General features: G+C 43.1%; 1 protein-coding gene across 5 annotated transcripts in view; it reads right to left on the bottom strand.

Moving 5' to 3' along the window:
* Positions 1–19313, bottom strand: part of dscamb (Down syndrome cell adhesion molecule b) — a 134631-nt gene that overhangs the window by 107875 nt on the left and 7443 nt on the right. The gene's annotated exons all lie outside the window — the stretch shown is intronic.

The raw sequence follows: 19313 nt of genomic DNA, 5'->3' as shown, positions 1-19313 counted from the left end.
GTATTAAAGTGACCATAAATGTGGTAATACCAGTCAGCAACAGTTATGCAAATGATGCAGAGTGATGGCTCTACAACGAGTACAGTAGTAATGACACTGCGGAGATGTGCAAAATTGGCAAAATGTCACTATGAAAGTATGAGTCAACTGTTTAAGAGGTAAATGGCAACGGGAAAGACACTATTGGAATGCCTGCTGGTTGACTGAATGATATTATACAGTTGAAACCAGATGTTTACATATGCTTTATAAAAAGACTTTACTTTTGACTAAGCTTTTTCACTACCTGACATGAAATCACACTAATAGTTTCCTGTTTTAGGTCAATTAGGATTACCAAAATAATGTCTAGTTACTAAATGTCAGAATAATGAGAGTTTTTTTTTAAAGGCATTTTTTTCATTACTTCAAAGTCAGAAATTTACATTCACTAAGATTACTATGTCTTTAAAAGAAATTGGGAAAACCCAGATGATGATGTCATTTCTTTGGAAACATCTGATAGATTTATTGACGACATTTGAGTTAATACAGTTGAGTTAATTAGAGACACAGCTGTAGATGTACAACCCCAATTCCAATGAAGTTGGGACGTTGTGTTAAACAAAAAATAAGAACAGAATACAATGATTTGCAAATCATGTTCAACCTATATTTAATTGAATACACTACAAAGACAAGATATTTAATGTTCAAACTGATAAACTTTATTGTTTTTAGCAAATAATCATTAACTTAGAATTTTATGGCTGCAACACGTTCCAAAAAAGCTAGGACAGGTGGCAAAAAAGGAGGAATGCTCATCAAACACCTGTTTGGAACATCCCACAGGTCAACAGGCTAATTGGGAACAGGTGGGTGCCATGATTGGGTATAAAAGGAGCTTCCCTGAATTGCTCAGTCATTCACAAGCAAAGATGGGGCGAGGTTCACCTCTTTGTGAACAGTTTAAGGACAATGTTCCTCAATGTACAATTGCAAGGAATTTAGGGATTTCATCATCTACAGTCCATAATATCATCAAAAGGTTCAGAGAATCTGGAGAAATCACTGCATGTAAGCGGCAAGGCCAAAAACCAACATTGAATGCCCGTGACCTTCGATCCCTCAGGCGGCACTGCATCAAAAACCGACATCAATATGTAAAGGATATCACCACATGGGTTCAGGAACACTTCAGAAAACCAATGACAGTAAATACAGTATGCTACATCCGTAAGTGCAAATTGAAACTCTACTATGCAAAGCAAAAGCTATTTATCAACAACACCCAGAAACGGCGCCGGCTTCTCTGGGACCGAGCTCATCTAAGATGGACTGATGCAAAGTGAAAAAGTGTTCTGTGGTCCGATGAGTCCACATTTCAAATTGTTTTTGGAAATTGTGGACGTTGTGTCCTCCGGGCCAAAGAGGAAAAGAACCATCCAGACTGTTATGGACGCAAAGTTCAAAAGCCAGGATCTGTGATGGTATGGGGCTGTGTTAGTGCCAATGGCATGGGTAACTTAGACATCTGCGAAGGCACCATTAATGCTGAAAGGTACATACAGGTTTTGGAGAAACATATGCTGCCATCCAAGCAACGTCTTTTTCATGGACGCCCCTACTTATTTCAGCAAGACAATGCCAAACCACATTCTGCATGTGTTACAACAGCGTGGCTTCGTAGTAAAAGAGTGTGGGTACTAGACTGGCCTGCCTGCAGTCCAGACCTGTATCCCATTGAAAATGTGTGGTGCATTATGAAGCGTAAAATACGACAACGGAGACCGGAGACTGTTGAACAGCTGAAGCTGTACATCAAGCAAGAATGGGAAAGAATTCCACCTAGAAAGCTTCAACAATTAGTGTCCTCAGTTTCCAAACGTTTATTGGATGTTGTTAAAAGAAAAGGTGATGTAACACAGTGGTAAAGATGACACTGTCCCAGCTTTTTTGGAACGTGTTGCAGCCATAAAATTCTAAGTTAATGATTATTTGCTAAAAACAATAGCGTTTATCAGTTTGAACATTAAATATCTTGTCATTGTAGTGTATTCAATTAAATATAGGCTGAACATGATTTCCAAATCATTGTATTCTGTTTTTATTTATGTTTAACACATCGTCCCAATTTCATTGGAATTGGAGTTGCATTTAAACTAGGCACATCTGAAACATACGGTTTCTTTGTGTAACATATAATGGGAAAGTCAAAAGATAACTGCCAAGATATCAGGAAGACGATTGTGGACTTGCACAAATCTGGTTCATCCTTGGGTGCAATTTCCAGATGCCTGAAAGTGTCACGTTCATCTGTTCAAACAATTATATGCAAGTACAAACACCATGAGAATGTCCAGTCATTCTACCACTCAGGAAGACTGGTTCTGTGTTCCAGAGATTAATGTGCTTTGGTCTGGAATGTGCCCATCAACCAAGAACAAAATCAAAAGACATTGTGAAGTTGCTGACTGAAGCTAGTAAGAGTGTGTCATTATCCATAGTGAAACGAGTACGGTAATGACATGGGCTGAAAGGCCACTCTGCCAAGAAGAAGCGATTACTCCAAAGAAAACATCAAAAAGCCAGATTACAGTTTGCAAATGCACACAGACACAAATAACTTCATTTTTCAGAGACTGTGGTTTGACGAAATTTAAATTGTAAAGTGTAGGTGTGAATCTGAGTGAGAATGGCTGTTTGTTCATATGTACCCTGCGATTGGCTGACAACCAGTTCAGGGTGTATCTTGCCTCTCGCCCAGAGTCAGCTCGGACAGGCTCCAGCATGCCCACAACCCTAGTAAGGATAAGCGGTACGGAAAATGGATGGATGGATGGATGTTTGACCATAATGAGCATCGTTACGTTTGGAGGAAATCCCAACTTTGAAAGACGGGGGTGACAGCATCATTTTGTGGGGTTGTTTTTCTACAAGAGGGACTGGTGCACTTCACAAAATAGTTGGCATCATGAGGAAAGAAATATTTGTGGAAATACTAAAGCAAAATCAGATAGAAAGTTAAAGCTTGGAGGCAAATGGGTCTTCCAAATCAATAATGATCCGAAGCATACTGCCAAACTGGTTACAAAGTGGCTTAAAGATAACAGTCGTTTAGGGGTGCCATCTCAAAGGCCTGATCTCTATCCTATTGAAACTTTATGGGCAGACCTGAAAAGGCATGTGCGAGCAAGGCAGCCTACAAACTTGATTCAGTCACACCAGTTCTGTCAGGAGAATGGAAAAAAAATCCTGCCAACTATTTTGAGAAGCTTGTGGAAGGATATCCAAAATGTTTGACCCATGTCGTACAGGTGAAAGGCAATGGTACCAAATACTATTGAAATGTATGTAAAATGCTGAATTTGATGATAAATTGTCTTTAAAAAAAAAAAAAAAAAAAGTTAAATCCGTCTGTCATTATTCTGGAATAGAAATGATTTAGGTAATACTAATTGACCGAAAACAGGAAAGGTTTCATGTCAGAGAGTGAGAAAAAAGTATTTTTATATAGTGTATTTAAACATCTGGTTTCAACTGTATATACTATACCTTTAACAACAAATTTCACTTCAAATCAGAAGTCATTGAATCTAGTGACAACCAAATACAACTGTTGTTAAATATTTGTTAACAGGGATTTCGTGAAGAAAACAAACCCCTGTAATATATGTAATAAGTTTCATTTTGGTTCAGATTTTCTGCCAAAATGAAAAGAAAACATATTCAATTAGCAAAAATCATGAAGTAGACACACTTTATTTGCTTTAGGGGGGGCACAAGAAACGATTTGACAGGCTAGATCTGGCCCCCAGGCCTTGAGTTTGTCACCTTTGCACTACCAGGAAGTAGCCAGCTAGCTTACAAAAAAATGGCCAGACAGCAGTAACCCAAAATGCATACGGAGCTAGAAACGCTAACTAGCCATACAGTGCATGCATACATTGACCGACCGCCATCTTTGACAAATATCTATGGTACGCATACTACTCAATCAAAGTGAACCTATTTTGGATCCATTGATAGATGAAGCCAGCAAATGTTTCTCTTTATCTGTAAAAACGTACAGGCTAGTATGTGTGTCAGGCCAAAATATGTGTAAATGCAGAACATGCTACATGTTACTACAACCTTGCCACCTGAGTCTGGTGACGGGCACTGTGGCTCTGCTCTAAATGGTTTACAGTGACACTGACAGTTGGCTTGGACCCTCCCTAGGGAGAAAACATTTTAGCACTTCATAAATTCCTAACAAGGTTTCAAATTGCCCTCTCATTGAGCAGTCACCTTATCGTGGTGGAGGGGTTTGTGTGTCCCAATGATCATAGGAGCTAAGTTGTCTGGGGCTTCACGCCCCTGGTAGGGTCACCCATGGCAAACAGGTCCTCGGTGAGGGACCAGACAAAGCACGGCTCCAAAAACCCCTATGATGAACAAAATATATGGATCTAGGTTTCCCTTGCCCAGACGCAGGTCACCGGGGCCCCCCTCTGGAGCCAGACCTGGAGGCACCCATGGGGCCCGGCCGGGCACAGCCCGAAAGGGTAACGTGGGTCCCCCTTCCCATGGGCTCACCACCTGTGGGAGGGGCCATAGGGGTCGGGTGCAGTGTGCGTTGGGCGGTGGCCGAAGGCAAGGACCTTGGCGATCCAATCCCCGGTGACAGAAGCTGGTTCTAGGGACGTGGAATGTCACCTCTCTGGCAGGGAAGGAGCCCGAGCTTGTGTGTGAGGTTGAGAAGTTCAGAGTAGATATAGTCGGGCTCGTCTCCACACACGGCTTGGGCTCTGGTACCAGTCCTCTTGAGAGGGGTTGGACTCTTTTCCACTCTGGAGAGGCGCCGAGCAGGTGTGGGTATACTTATTGCTCCCTTACTCTGCGCCTGTAAGTTGGGGTTCACCCCGGTGGAGGAGAGGGCAGCCTCTCTCTGTCCTCAGGTGGAGGGACGGGTCCTGACTGTTATTTGTGCCTATGCAACAAACAGCAGTTCAAAGTACCCACCCTTTTTGGAGTCCTTAGAGGGGGTGCTGGAGAGCGCTCCCGCTGGGTACTCCATCGTTCTCCTGGCAATGACAGTGAGACCTGAAAGGGCGTGATTGGGAGGAACGCCCCCCCCCCCCCCCCCCCCCCCCGATCAGCACATGAGTGGTGTTCTGTTATTGGACTTCTGTGCTCACCACGGATTGTCCATAATGAACACCATGTTCAAGCATAAGGGTGTCCACACGTGCACTTGGCACCAGGACACCCTAGGTCGCCGTTCGATCGACATTGTGGTTGTGTCATCGGACACTCGGGTGAAGAGAGGGGCAGAGCTATCAACTGATCACCACCTGGTGGTGAGTTGGCTCCGATGGTGGGGGAAGATGCCGGTCCGATGTGGCAGGCCCAAAACGTATTGTGAGGGTCTGTTGGCAACGTCTGGCAGAATCCCCTGTCAGAAGGAGTTTCAACTCCCACCTCCGGTGGAACTTCACCCACATCCTGGGGGAGGCGGGGGATATTGAGTCAAGCTGAAGAAGGAGTCCTATCAGGACTTTTTGGACTGTGGGACTCCTGAGGCAGCTGATGGGTACCAGCTGGCCAAGTGGAATGCGGCTTTGGTGGTCGCTGAGGCAAAAACCCGTGGGAGGAGTTCGGCAAGGCCATGGAGAACGACTTCCGGACGGCTTCGAGGAAATTCTGGTCCACCACCGGCGTCTCAGGAGGGGGAAGCAGTGCACCATCAACACTATGCATAGTGGGGATAGGGCGTTGCTGACCTCGACTCATGATGTTGTGAATCGGTGGGGAGAATACTTCGAAGACCTCCTCAATTCCACCGACACGCCTTCCCATGAGGAAGCAGAGTCTGGGGTATCTGAGGCGGGCTCTCCTATCTCTGCGGTTGAGGTCACCAAGGTGGTTAAAAAGCTTCTCGGTGACAAGGCCCCGGGGGTGGATGAGATTCGCCTGGAGTTCCTCAAGGCTCTGGATGTTGTAGGGCTGTCCTGGTTAACACGCCTCTGCAACATCGTGTGGACATCGGGGACAGTGCCTATGGATTGGCAGACTGGGGTGGTGATCCCCCCTTTTAAGAAGGGGGACCGAAGGGTGTGTTCCAACTACAGGAGGATCACACTCCTCAGCCTCCCTGGTAAGGTCTATTCAGGAGTGCTGGAGAGGAGGGTCTGTTGGGAAGTCGAATCTCAGATTCAGGAGGAGCAGTGTGGTTTTCGTCCTGGCCGTGGAACAGTGAACCAGCTCTTCACCCTCGGCAGGGTCCTCGAGGGTGCATGGGAGTTCACCCAATCAGTCTATATGTGTTTTGTGGACTTGGGGAAGGCGTTCGACCGTGTCCCTCGTGGAGTCCTGTGGGGGCTGCTTCGGGAGTATGGGGTACCGAACCACCTGATACGGGCTGTTCGGTCCCTGTACGACCGGTGTCAGAGTTTTGTACGCATTGCCGGCAGTCAGTCGGACTCATTTCCAGTGAGGATTGGACCCCACCAAGGCTGCCCTTTGTCGCAGATTCTGTTTATAACTTTTATGGACAGAATTTCTAGTCGCGGCAGAGGCATAGAGGGGGTCCGATTAGTGGCCTCAGTATTGCATCTCTGCTTTTTGCAGTCTACAACTCTCACTGGAGCGGTTCGCAGGAGAGTGTGAAGTGGCTGGGATAAGAATCAGCACCTCTAAATCTGAGACCATGGTCCTTAGTCGAAAAAGGGTGGAGTGCCCTCTCCAGGTCGGGGATGAGATCCTTCCCAAAGTGGAGCAGTTCAAATATCTTGGGGTCTTGTTCACGAGTGAGGGAAGAATGGAACGGGAGATCGACAGGCGGATCGGTGCAGCGTCTGCAGTGATGCGGACTTTGTATCGGTCTGTTGTGGTGAAGAAGGCGCTAAGCCGAAAGGCGAAGCTCTCAATTTATATACGTTCCTACCCTCACCTATGGTCACCTGTGGGTCGTGACCGAAAGAACAAGATCCCGGGTACAAGCGGCCGAAATGAGTTTCCTCCGCAGGGTGCCCTTAGAGATAAGGTGAGAAGCTCGGTCATCCGGGAGGGGCTCCGAGTAGAGGTGCTGCTCTCCCGCATTGAGAGGAGCCAGATGAGGTGGCTCGGGCATCTGTTTAGGATGCTTCCTGGACGCCTCCCTGGTGAGGTGTTCCAGGCACGTCCCACTGGGAGGAGACCCCGGGGACGACCCAGGATACGCTGGAGAGACTACGTCTCTCGGCTTGGCTGGGATTGCCTCGGGGTCCCCTCGGAAGAGCGAGAGGAAGTGGCTGGGGAGAGGGAAGTCTGGGCTTCCCTGCTGAGACTGGTGCCCCCGCGACCTGACCTCGGATAAGTGGAAGACAATGGATGGATGGATGGTTTCAAATTGCAGATTTTTTCCATCTTTTTCTGCTCCTGCAGTTTTTAAGAAGCAAGACACTGTCTTGCTCCTTCATTCTCTTACAGATAAATCTACACAACACTTCAGTAAATCAAATAAACTCTTTATTCTAAGTGAAATTGTTATGGATGTATTGTAAATTGTATGTATGTATAAGAGAGCGATGTCAAAAATGTGGGCAGGTTAAAGTGAAACTGAAAGAATGGGGTCCAATCCCTTTCTATATCCATCCATTTTCTGAGCCGCTTCTCCTCACTAGGGTCGCGGGGGTGCTGGAGCCTATCCCAGCTGTCATCGGGCAGGAGGCGGGGTACACCCTGAACTGGTTGCCAGCCAATCGCAGGGCACATAGGAACAAACAACCATTCGCACTCACAGTCATGCCTACGGGCAATTTAGAGTCTCCAATTCATGCATGTTTTTTTGGGATGTGGGAGGAAACCGGAGTGCCCGGAGAAAACCCACGCAGGCACGGGGAGAACATGCAAACTCCACACAGGCGGGGACGGGGATTGAACCCCGCACCTCAGAACTGTGAGGCTGACGCTCTAACCAGTCGGCCACCGTGCCGCCTCCCTTTCTATAGTTAAGCTAAATTCTTCTCCACTTCCAGCCCAGTCACCCCGCGACAGTGAGCGGCCACGGCGGCCAGCGTGACGCCCGTCCCCCTGGATGGCTAGGTTTGTTGTGTTTTGGGGGACTGTACAAACTATAAAAAAAAGAAGAGATGTGATCAATTTACCCGACGACTCTGTGAGAATAGTGACATGACGTGACGTACTGTACATAGTGGTTTTCCAAGCTCAGCAATGTTGACATTTCAGCTCAGACATCATTCTCTTGAGAGAGAGAGAACTGTCCAATTCCTTTTTAACTTTTGTTGCTAACTGGAGTTAAATAATCTGGCCAACAAACTACTGATTGAAAACTACTGGTGATTGAAAAGTAACTCCCTATTTTTAAGTACTTGTAATTTATTTCTGAACTATAATTCTTAAAAGAAATGAACATGAGAAGAAAGAGAAATTAGCCACCAGTTTCTCAAGTCGCCTGTGAACCGCATTAACTGATTTCACAAGGAACTCTCGTATTAACCCTTCAAGTCCTTCCAAAGTCGTTGGTTTGGTAGAATAGACTTGCTCCTTTAACCAACCCCACAGGAAAAAGTCGCAGGGTGTTAAGTCAGGACTTCTGGCTGGCCACTCATACACACAAAAAAAAAGGAAAAATATTACAACATATGAATAAATAAGTTTTTTAAAATAAGGAGTGACTTTTCAATCACCCTGTATATTAGTCTCCATTTATGAGAGGCTGCCTGTGTCCCCGTGAGGCTCCGTGTGCATGGAGGGTGTTTGCAAATAATTGACAGACAATTCACTCACACCTTCTGTCACTATACTATCTCAATATTTCACAATTTGTTTCCCGCCGTGCCAAGCTTTAAAATAATAATTAAAAAATTCAGTTACAGGGATTAGATTGGGGCAGAGACAGATTATTTTAATATATATATTTATCTAATATATAAAATATAATTATAATATCTGTTAGGTCATAGAGGCAGTTTTAACATATATGACAAAAAGTGTTTTTTTTGTTTTGGGTATCGTGAGATGAACATGCGATGGGACAGTATGTTGACATGAGAAAATGTGTTTTTTAAATATATTAATGGCTGCAAACAAACTAAGGAAAAAAATAAAACGGCTAAGTAACAGGGCTAGTAACTACTAGTACTGTGTACTTTGAAACACGTGACCATTGTCTATGAAAAAAGTTGTTCCTGGCATATGTAGAAATGTGAAATGGATTTTTTTTCAAGTGACATACAGTATTTCCATTATTCAGAAAACCCAAAGACGGGTACAAAGGGCAGTCATTGTGTTTTTCAGCAAAACAATTTAGGTACTTGAGTTAATTGAGGTTGTAGAGAAGTAGATCAAAGATGTGTGTGTTTGCTGTGAAAGCTTTTATTCCGTGCTAGCATTGGAGAAATTGGATTAGGATTTATGTCACGGTTGTTTTCATATTGGTCTGTTTCACATATGAAAAGTACGTGAGAGTGACTCACTGTAGCCAGGCTGAGCGCAAAAGCCAGATTGATTTAATTAAAAATAAAGAAATTGATTGTTTCACTGCACTGCTCGTTTTCTTAATTGACTACGCTCCCCTCAGCCACCATGGTCTGGCGACGCAGGTACAACGCCTTCTCAGACCTCACAAAGAGGACCGTATGACGCCCCAACAAACAGCCTCAGCGCTCGGCCATTTACTACTTTGCCCCAGAGGAAATGCGTAATTGCCGTCATTTTTCATGAGCCCAACTGTGAAGGTGACAATGTTCAATTATGTATTATATGCATTTCTAATTGACTATGATTCTTTTTATTTATCTGGTTGCTGGGATGTCTTCAAGGAGAAGAAAGTGATTTTGTTTAAAATGCACACTTCAAACTATGGCACACTATTTAGAACACTACAGTAAAGAAAACATATTAAGTGCCCAAAGTGTTACACTTCTTTTGTTGCATCATTTCATTTCATGCAGCTGCGAGTTGTTTTGATTCCACATTCTCTGACAGGAGAATAAAATAAAAAGCTGCACAAAGCAAGCAAGAGGCAGCAAGGAAAACAAATTGAGAACCCGCAGGCGGGATTCAACTTCCTCTACTTCAGAGGGCATCCGTTAGAGTTCATTTCATTGTCATGTATGCCGCGGCAACAGGATGCACAGCAGTGGGGCACTGGGGTCCTTACAGTGACAGTGTGACAGCAAAGAACCTTGGATAATTAAAGCACCCATCTTTTCTGCGCCCTCAGGGCGAGTGCGTGAGGGACCGGGAGATCAGACGAGGCTCAATGAGATACAAGAATAGAGAAACCAATAATGAGTAATGTTCCTCCATAACAAATATTACTCTCTAGGTTTGTAGATGGCAACGTCAGTACTGCATCAGTTGTGGAGTTTTTATATGGCGAAAATAAAAACACCTTGGAAGGCTAAATAACAGAAGCCTACTCTCGCTTACACTCATGTTCTTTTTTTTTTTTAGATTGCATCTCATTTGTTTCACTGCAATATTTTAAACTGCACCGACAACACAAATGGTTTGTGATTTATGTACTATCCCCAACTGTGAAGTAGATTCACAGAATTGCATTTGATTCATGTATTTATTGATCGATTCATTTTCCTGATCACGTCTCAAATTTGAGTGTTCATTTGTTGTGAGCCTTTATTTATTTATTTATTTTTAAATCCACCATGATTTCTCTGTAACTGAAAATGCAAAAACCAGTAGAAGCAGTCTTCTTGCACGTTCATAAGCTCATACTGTGTAATGAGAAATTGGACCTTGATATCACATAAAGTGCATAAAGATTTTATTATCCTAAAATGATTGAAATACAAGTTTATTTTTTTCCTGCACCACGCTCCTAGCTCAAATCATCTTTTCCCGTTGAAATGAATGGAAATTCCAATAATCCGTTCCAGCCTTTCCCAAAAAAACAGAAAAAAATATAATATATATTTTAATGAGTAAAAATAGCACTCCATAATGTTTTACTTTATATAAACCTACAGTAAACCCATAATTAAATAGAATTAAAAAGAATGAAACAGTTTTTGTCACACTGCATCAATTGTGACCACCAGTTTAAGACAGACAAACTCTTCATTGAGACATCCTGACTTCTCACAGCTCATCAGTACTGCACTAATATTAGTAGTTCTTAGCAAAGGACAAAGAACAGATGACTGTGAGTGCTATTATATTGTCTTTCCATGTGTTGCTACACCATTTGTGTTCAAGCCATTGCTTAAAAGGTTATAACACCCCACCATAGATGCTACTTAGCATTAGCATTAAGATAGTGAACTGAAAGGTTAAGCTATGTGGCTGTTTTAAAGACACATGGTGAAACTCTCTTTGTGCCATGTTTAGTTTGACAGTAAACTTCAAATGGGAGTGGCAATAAAAATCTTGAAGCCTCTTTTTGTTTAAGAATGTTTCACTATTTCCCCAAAGTGTTGCTTATTGTGAAGTGAGTTGAGTTGATTTCACTTCAACATGGTGAAACTCTCTTTGTGCCATGTTTAGTTTGACAGTAAACTTCAAATGGGAGTGGCAATAAAAATCTTGAAGCCTCTTTTTGTTTAAGAATGTTTCACTATTTCCCCAAAGTGTTGCTTATTGTGAAGTGAGTTGAGTTGATTTCACTTCAACCATATAGCGCTCGTATCTCAAGTCTACGCTCACAAGTCAAAGCAAAATAGTCACTCGTCTCTCAAGGCACCACTGTAGATTTTGATAACAAAAAAAAAAAAAATGTGACTGAGACAGTCAGATGCCAACCATTTGGAAGTGAGTAAATGCTCCCACTCGTGATCTGCCTAGAGGCAATACACCATGCACCGAAGCTAAATGACTGTCCTCCAATTTGCTCTCATGAATATTAAGCAGCGCTGTTACTGTAGAAAGAGTTGGCTGTGTGCATGCCGCTGATCCTCACCGACAGATCTGTCCTGTGATGTTTAAGCGGCTATGCTTAAACAATGATGTCTAAATTATACACTTGCTGCTTCTGCATATGAGCTCACAAAAGAGAACACGGTGAGGAGCTATCCTTTTGCTGCTGTTGTTTACGAAAAAAAAATGTATACTCCACTTTTAAAGTATTGCGAAAGTGAGGCTAATTCCTTTACCTTTTGCTATAGATGGAAAGTATTTGGCTTTGACATTTAAAAAAATGAATATGAGACAACAGATGATCATTTCAGTTTTTTAGGCCGACTTTGACAAGATTGCCCCCTTGTTTGTATTCACTCAATTTTATATGATCTAAAGTTTTGGAATATCTGACTGTATTTTGTTGCAGAGGTGTGTCCCATCACATCATTTGATCAAACAAAACACAGCCAAATGCCAGTCTCAGTTTAACATTTGGATTTTGCCTGTAAAGATTACAGTCATAGTTAGACTAGTAACCAAGCAATTGTTCCCAGCCTGGAACTCTAGGAGAAGGTTTTAAAGAATGATGAGACAAACCTCCACCAAAGTGATGCAAAAGCTAAGTTTTGAGGAAAAACAAGATCTGAGCCCAAACACACAAGTTCATCTGCGGAAAAACAGGTAGCCAGGTAATGTCATGGCTTGGACTTGCATAGTTTTGTCTGGGACAGGCACAACTTAGAAATCTGGAGAACCACTTTGTCTGCCAATTTAAAGAAAGATCCAACCAAACTAAATGGGAGATTATTGATCAAGCAGCGAGATAATGACACAAAGTACACCTCCAAAACAAAAAGGCCTTCCTCAGCGGAAAGAAGTGGAAGGTGTTAGACTGGCCAAGCCACTTTCCAGTGTTGAACCCTGTACTGTAGAGCAATGATTCCTATCCAGTGTGCCATGGTACAAGAGTGTGCTATGAGAGAGCAAGAGATGTGCCGTGGAAAATGATCCAATTTCCCTTAATTGGAACATTTTTTACAAAGTAAAATGTTTTTTTTTTTAATTTATCTATGACAACTGCCCCCCATTGCTGTCACCATCATACTGTGGTAATATCATTGTGACTGGGTGAAGGAACTGTGTAAAATGCTTTTATATCAAATTATTGTCTAGACATGCCAGCTATTTACCATGCAGGTAAAACACATTATATTTTAAAAGATGAATCTCCCTCAACTATGAGTAGCCTGAGAACTGCAATAATCAGGAACACTGATAAGCTTTTACAATCAACATGAAAGTATTGCCTTTTTGCAGTTACTGTAGTTAAAATAATGCACTGATTTTTATTTTTTTTTGTGGAGGGCCTTGTTGTGATATTTCCCCCTCCTTGCCCTAGTTAACCAGAATTTGACGAAAAAAAAGAGACGTATTTATAGTATGCAAATACTAATCCCTTTGACAGACAGAACCGGATAAATATAATTTGTAAATGCCATTCATGGTTTATTTGGTCTACAGAAGTGCACCATTTCCAGCATAAAGTCTCACATGTGTCAAGAAGATAATTTGAAGTACTGTTGAATGGAAATGTTCATAAGGTTGTAGCAGAACATCCATCCATCCATCCATTGTCTGTACCGCTTTATCCTCACAAGGGTCGCGGGCGTGCTGGAGCCTATCCCAGTTATCTTCAGGCGAGAGGCGGGGTACACCCTGAACTGGTCGCCAGCCAATTGCAGGGCACATATAAACAAACAACCATTCGCGCACACATTCACACCTACGGGCAATTTAGAGTATTCAATTAACCTACCCTGCATGTCTTTGGGATGTGGGAGGAAACCGGAGTGCCCGGAGAACATGCAAACTCCACTCAGGCGGGGCCGGGATTTAAACCCCGGTCCCCACAATGGTGAGGCAGATGTTCTAACCAGTCGTCCCCCGTTATTTATTGTCATATTTTTTAAAATTTGAAACATTAGAAATGGGATACTGGCTACCTACCATTCACCCCCTTTTAGAGTCTTCAATTAACCTACCATGCATGTTTTTGGGATGTGGGAGGAAACCGGAGTGCCCGGAGAAAACCCACGCAGGCACGGGGAGAACATGCAAACTCCACACAGGCGGGGCCGGGATTTGATCCCCGGTCCACAGAATTGTGAGGCAGATGTGCTAACCAGTCAGTCGCTGTGCCACCTGTTGCAGAACAATTTTAGTAAAACAAACTGTATATAACATTGGAAGACACAGTCTGCCAGCATCTCAATTTGATTTCACCTGTAACATTTACTCAAATTGGCACGTGAAAATAAATATTATCTGCTTCTGAATGGATGTGTTAATGTTTTAATGATGAGTTTGCTAACTGGCACTTGGAGCACAAGACGCTTCCCACGCATAAACTGAAAAGAGGATCAACAAGTGCATCTGCTGGTCGTTAATGATTTTACCCCTGTTTTAACGATACACATTTGTTTCATCCACAGCACTGTCCACAACATAATACAGTTCTACAGTAGAGTATGTTCTGGCCATAATCCAAGACCACCGTTCAGCCACCGCATTGTCGCTGTTACAGTGTGCCAGTAAAGGGTGAACCTCTCTGTGCTTCACTGTGATACTCAAAGACGTCTGATTGAGACTTCAGTGGATATAATCTAATCCCTTGCCAAGTAATCTAATGGTCAGCGTACATCGTCTCTCTTGATAACATGATTAAGCAGCAGCGTTCACGTTGCACAGATTGTTGCTGACAGAGGCCTGACTTCAGTCGGTCATGGCGCATCCTGGACGGGCAACCTTATTATGTCAGCAGTCATTAAGGTTAAGGGCCTTCAAAGGAGTCGCTGTGTACGTTGTATTAATATCACCAATGTCCACCTGCATGCAAGCGGAGCTAACGGGCATGGTCAGCGCAGGTTGCACTGACCCTAGAAACTCTAAGTGACGAGGAGAAGCTGCTGAGGAAACTCACCTGTCACAGATAGTCTTTGGCATCTATGTCGGGTTTAGCTGAGATGTAAGCAAGTCACAAAGCTGAATACTGAATTCAGCATACTGAATTAGTGGTCGAACATGATTTCGGGATGGTTTTATGTTGATGTTGGTGGCAATATAAGGTGGGACACCAATTTGAACGCTTGCGAGTCAGCGCTTCTGCCATTAGCTGGCTACCTAAGTGGATCTGACCGATGTGTAGCTTGTCATTGCTGAATATTTACCGACTGTCTGGTTTTGACAGTAAAGGAAGCAGGCACGAAGTGCTAATACACGTCATATTGTCACAAATTCACACACTCGCGACGTATTTTTAGATACAATACTTTACTTTTTTTAGTAAACAGCATCTGATTAAGAAGATATGCACATTTAAAATACAACAGAAAGTTAGGACAACTTTGGTTTAGTTTCCCTTTAATAGGTCTTGCTTTTGGATTAGTGCCCACTACATAAATTTGAATCTGAATCGACTAAATTCAAAATCGGTAAACTGACCACAATGGAAAATAATAGGCTTTTTGAAGGTTCCCTTTCAAATCCCATTCCAAACTCCTATCTGCATACTTCTTCACCCATTTTCTTTCACACAGGGCTGACCAATGATGGGGTGACATTATAGATCCCCTTACTGACACCACTTTATCACAAAAGGCTGAGAAATAGTTCCTGGATCAATATTAGAATCCAAATATAGTGTATTCAAAAAGCTTATTGGCGGTGGCCAGATCACACCTACAATCACAGTGATGAAGAAGGTCATCGCAGATCAAATATACTTCTGCAAACTAGGCAACTCAAATCCACAGTTACCAGGCCGGTTACTGGAGGGTGGACTGATCCAGTTACACAACATGGAAACCACTGTACATACGCACAGATTTGAGCCACCAGTGATTTGGGCCACTTGCATGCACACTTCACAATTTCTACCTTGTGTGTGTGTGTGTGTGTGTGTGTGTGTGTACATGCATTTGTGGGTGCGCGTGTGCAAAGCATAGTCAATGTTTATTAAATGTGCTTTATAAACAATATTTCCTCCTCTCCCTGTGTCTCTGGTCTTTCTGTAAACGTTATCGAGTATGCTTAATTATCTTACTTACTTATTTCCAGAGTTTAAGACAAGAGCTGGTAGGGTCTTATCTGAGTCATAAAAATGTATTGTGCTTTTATTGCCAGGGTGGTAATCTCTTTGTGATTATAATGTATACTGTCATGATGCTGTTAAGATTTTTATCACAATACTGTTTGAGATTTGTTTTGAATTGCTGTAAAGGAATTACATAGTTTTCTCTCTTTAAACCAATGCACCCCAAACAGTAATATTTTTGACAATACTACCAGCGTACCCTGATCCCAGTGGGGAAATTATCTATTTGTTCTGAAGAGAAAGGAAGCAAGGAGCAAAATCTATCTCGCAACTATTCCCATTTTCAAATATTTTGTCCACAACGGGTCTTGAATTTGCGTCCCTCTAGCATCCAATTAGTCATGTCATATATATTATTATATATGTCATATTTTATTTTACTTTTTTTTTTTTTTTTTTGGTTTTTTTAATTGATTGCGTCATTATCAGGCCATGGCAGGCCTTTGAAGCTATACTGCCATCCCTATTTTGTCCAAGAGACGTCTGTGACCAGCAGCTGGTGGAGTGTGTTAATGCCGATGTCACAGCAGCTGGCTGCTCTCATCCTGTTAGCTCTTTTGCCATTATCTCCCCCCTTCCATCTTCAAAGCTGCTGCTGCGTGCCATGCTCGTTTTAATACTCCAGACTCATTTGACCGTCTTTATGGACTTATCATATTAAACATTTATCGCAGCCATTTTCCCTAAACCAAGCATGTTTATTCAACACTTAGGGGGACCACAGCATGTCTCCTTTCAGCAACCCCCCACCCCGTGCACACACTGCCTTATTTTCTCCTTTACTTCATTTCTTTCCATTTCTCCACCTCTCTCCCTCAGCCCCCCATCTTGGTTTATTACCGCTCTCCATGTGCCACGGGCTGAATAAAAAGGAGCAATATTTGTCTACACTTCCTCTCCGGTCATCCTTTCCTCAAGTGACAGGGACTCTTGGGGACCAAAGAGACACAAATGTATTCTGAGTATTTTAATACCTTGAATGAATCAAGTCTTAATTTAATCATCTGATCAAATAGTAATTAGCATAATCACTGGTGGGGATGGATGTTCCAGATAGAGAGGCACAGAGCAATACTTAATAGACCTCAGCCTGACAGCAGTGTATGGGGACACTTAGCAACATGCAAATGGTGACATGCATGGATATGGATATGGCATATGGTCCAAATTACTCCCTTTTGGGGAGGATAACTGCATTAAATTCTTCACTTCTTTTGTTAAATGACCGTGTTCCATTATGTTGCGTTTCCACTGCAGCACCAACTCAGCTCTCTTTGGCTCTACTTGCCTCATTTTGGCGCAGGCACTTTTCCACTTCAAAATAGAGCCACTGGAAACTATTAAACAAAAGAAAAGAAAAAAATGTGGCACATTGAATTGGAATGAGATTTGCTAACAATCATCGGCAAGACTGTTAGTCATGGTAAGGAGACATTTTATTCAAGAGGAGACCAATGGCAGCAACAAAACAGACCACTACAGCAAAGTGGAGACAGTGGAGCTTATACTTCTGAATGCTCAATAGGCTATATTCTCCCGTATGCTTAAGTCAGAAAAGTAGCGCAGTGCTGTGCTTTTTTCACCTCTGCGTCCATTCTGCCGTCTACTTAAGTCTATCACTTGTGTATCTTCTGGCCATGTGCGCACTTTGGGTGGAGTAACCCTAAAATGTGGGCGTTCCCTCTCATATCTGGCCTTGTGCGTATTCTACCCAAGATTTAAGCAGGTTTCCTCCTGTGCAGCGCCCCAGGAAGGTGCAACATCATATTGCACGTTTTGATTCGCTCGCGTGCTCCGAGCCTCTGACGACTGCTGCTGGCTCGGCAACTGACTCGGCATGCTGACGGACACCTTGCCCATATACGCTCATCAATTGCCCAACGGCCATAATGTGACCCTGCCACATTAAGCTCGAGGTGTGAGCGGTATTTTCGTTCCAAACATGCTGCCCAGCAGTTTGGGAGTTTGTCTGAAAGCGCCACACAACTGTAGTCATCGTAATGGTGCGATGGTGTGCTAGATTTGGAATAATTTTGTTCAGACTTGATCTCATCGTCGGTCGTACAATCTGTTTAAGCGACACGTGTGTGTGGCGTTGGTATGGTTGCTGGACAACGCTGATCAACAGCTGGCCGCTTGCTTTATTGATAACCTTCCAAACGCAGACTACATGACATACATATAGTGCAATATTTAATGATAATGATAATTTACTGATTTCACAATTAAAGTGTGACATATGTCCCAAATGGATTTTAATGGCATTCACATGTCTCAGGAAAACTTCAGATTCCAGGAATACTACCGACCTGCGGACTTCAATGAGTCACGCCTCTCAAGCCCTTACGCGCAAAATGGCCGGGTACGTGAGAGGGATGTGGAATACCACAATGTACTAAGATTATTGATAATGCAGGCTAGGGGATCAATGAGCACCTGAAAGGACATAAATCAGGCCCCGCGGCGCAGCTACTACATGTCACGCCCACCAAGTGCCCCAATTAAACCCACAGTTAGAACACATATTGTAAACCACATTTGTTTTTGCAGCTTGTAGGTACTTGCGCATGAAGAAATACACAATAAAGCACTCCTAGTGCACCTGCAAACACACCCTCTTATACCCCACTATAACTCCAATAAGATTTTTTTTTTTTTTTAAATGGCGGGCTTATAATAATTAGTACTAGCTTGCTCTTTAGTCATAGCATCTGTGCCACAGTTTAAAAATAAAGAGCAGTGTCAGCAAAAACAAGCTGGACTCATTTGTCTATGTGTCACTCTGTCTATCCAGCCTTGCCTCCTCCATTATCTTGGACTGTGGCGCATCACACACCCAGGCAGTGAAATATCTCCTGAAAATGAAATTGAGCAGCGATGCAGTAGTGCAACATACAAAGCTGTAACTGTTGGAAAACTAGAAGGTCAAGGAGAGACTGTATGTGTAATTGTTTAGGTGACGGTAGACATGCACAAGCAGCACCATTCCCGGCACATGCATTACGCACAGGCCCGAGATCAATTCTGCCTTGGTCCTCAACGTGTGTCGAGTTCAAAGCCTGGCCGTAGTACATGCAAGACTGGATTAAGGGGAAGTATTTATGAAGTCCTGTTACAATGTTTTTCTTGGTGGGTGATGGATGGCAAACTCATCACACTTCCACCACCTGTCCTCCACAATGAACAAATGCTCAGCTGGGGCATAGACAACACAAGGATTGTTGGCCTGGCACACAGTGAGAAACATGAGCACTAGCCTTATTGTCGCTGTTGATGTTTCCCAATTTAAACTAGGATATGGTAATTTACCAAGGTTTAACGGTAACCTATTTTTTTA

This window comes from Phyllopteryx taeniolatus, chromosome 8 (genome assembly GCF_024500385.1).
Source record: "Phyllopteryx taeniolatus isolate TA_2022b chromosome 8, UOR_Ptae_1.2, whole genome shotgun sequence".
Lineage (NCBI taxonomy): Eukaryota > Metazoa > Chordata > Actinopteri > Syngnathiformes > Syngnathidae > Phyllopteryx > Phyllopteryx taeniolatus.
The sequence above is the reverse complement of the archived record's forward strand: the minus strand, read 5'-3'. Positions and strand labels throughout refer to the sequence as shown.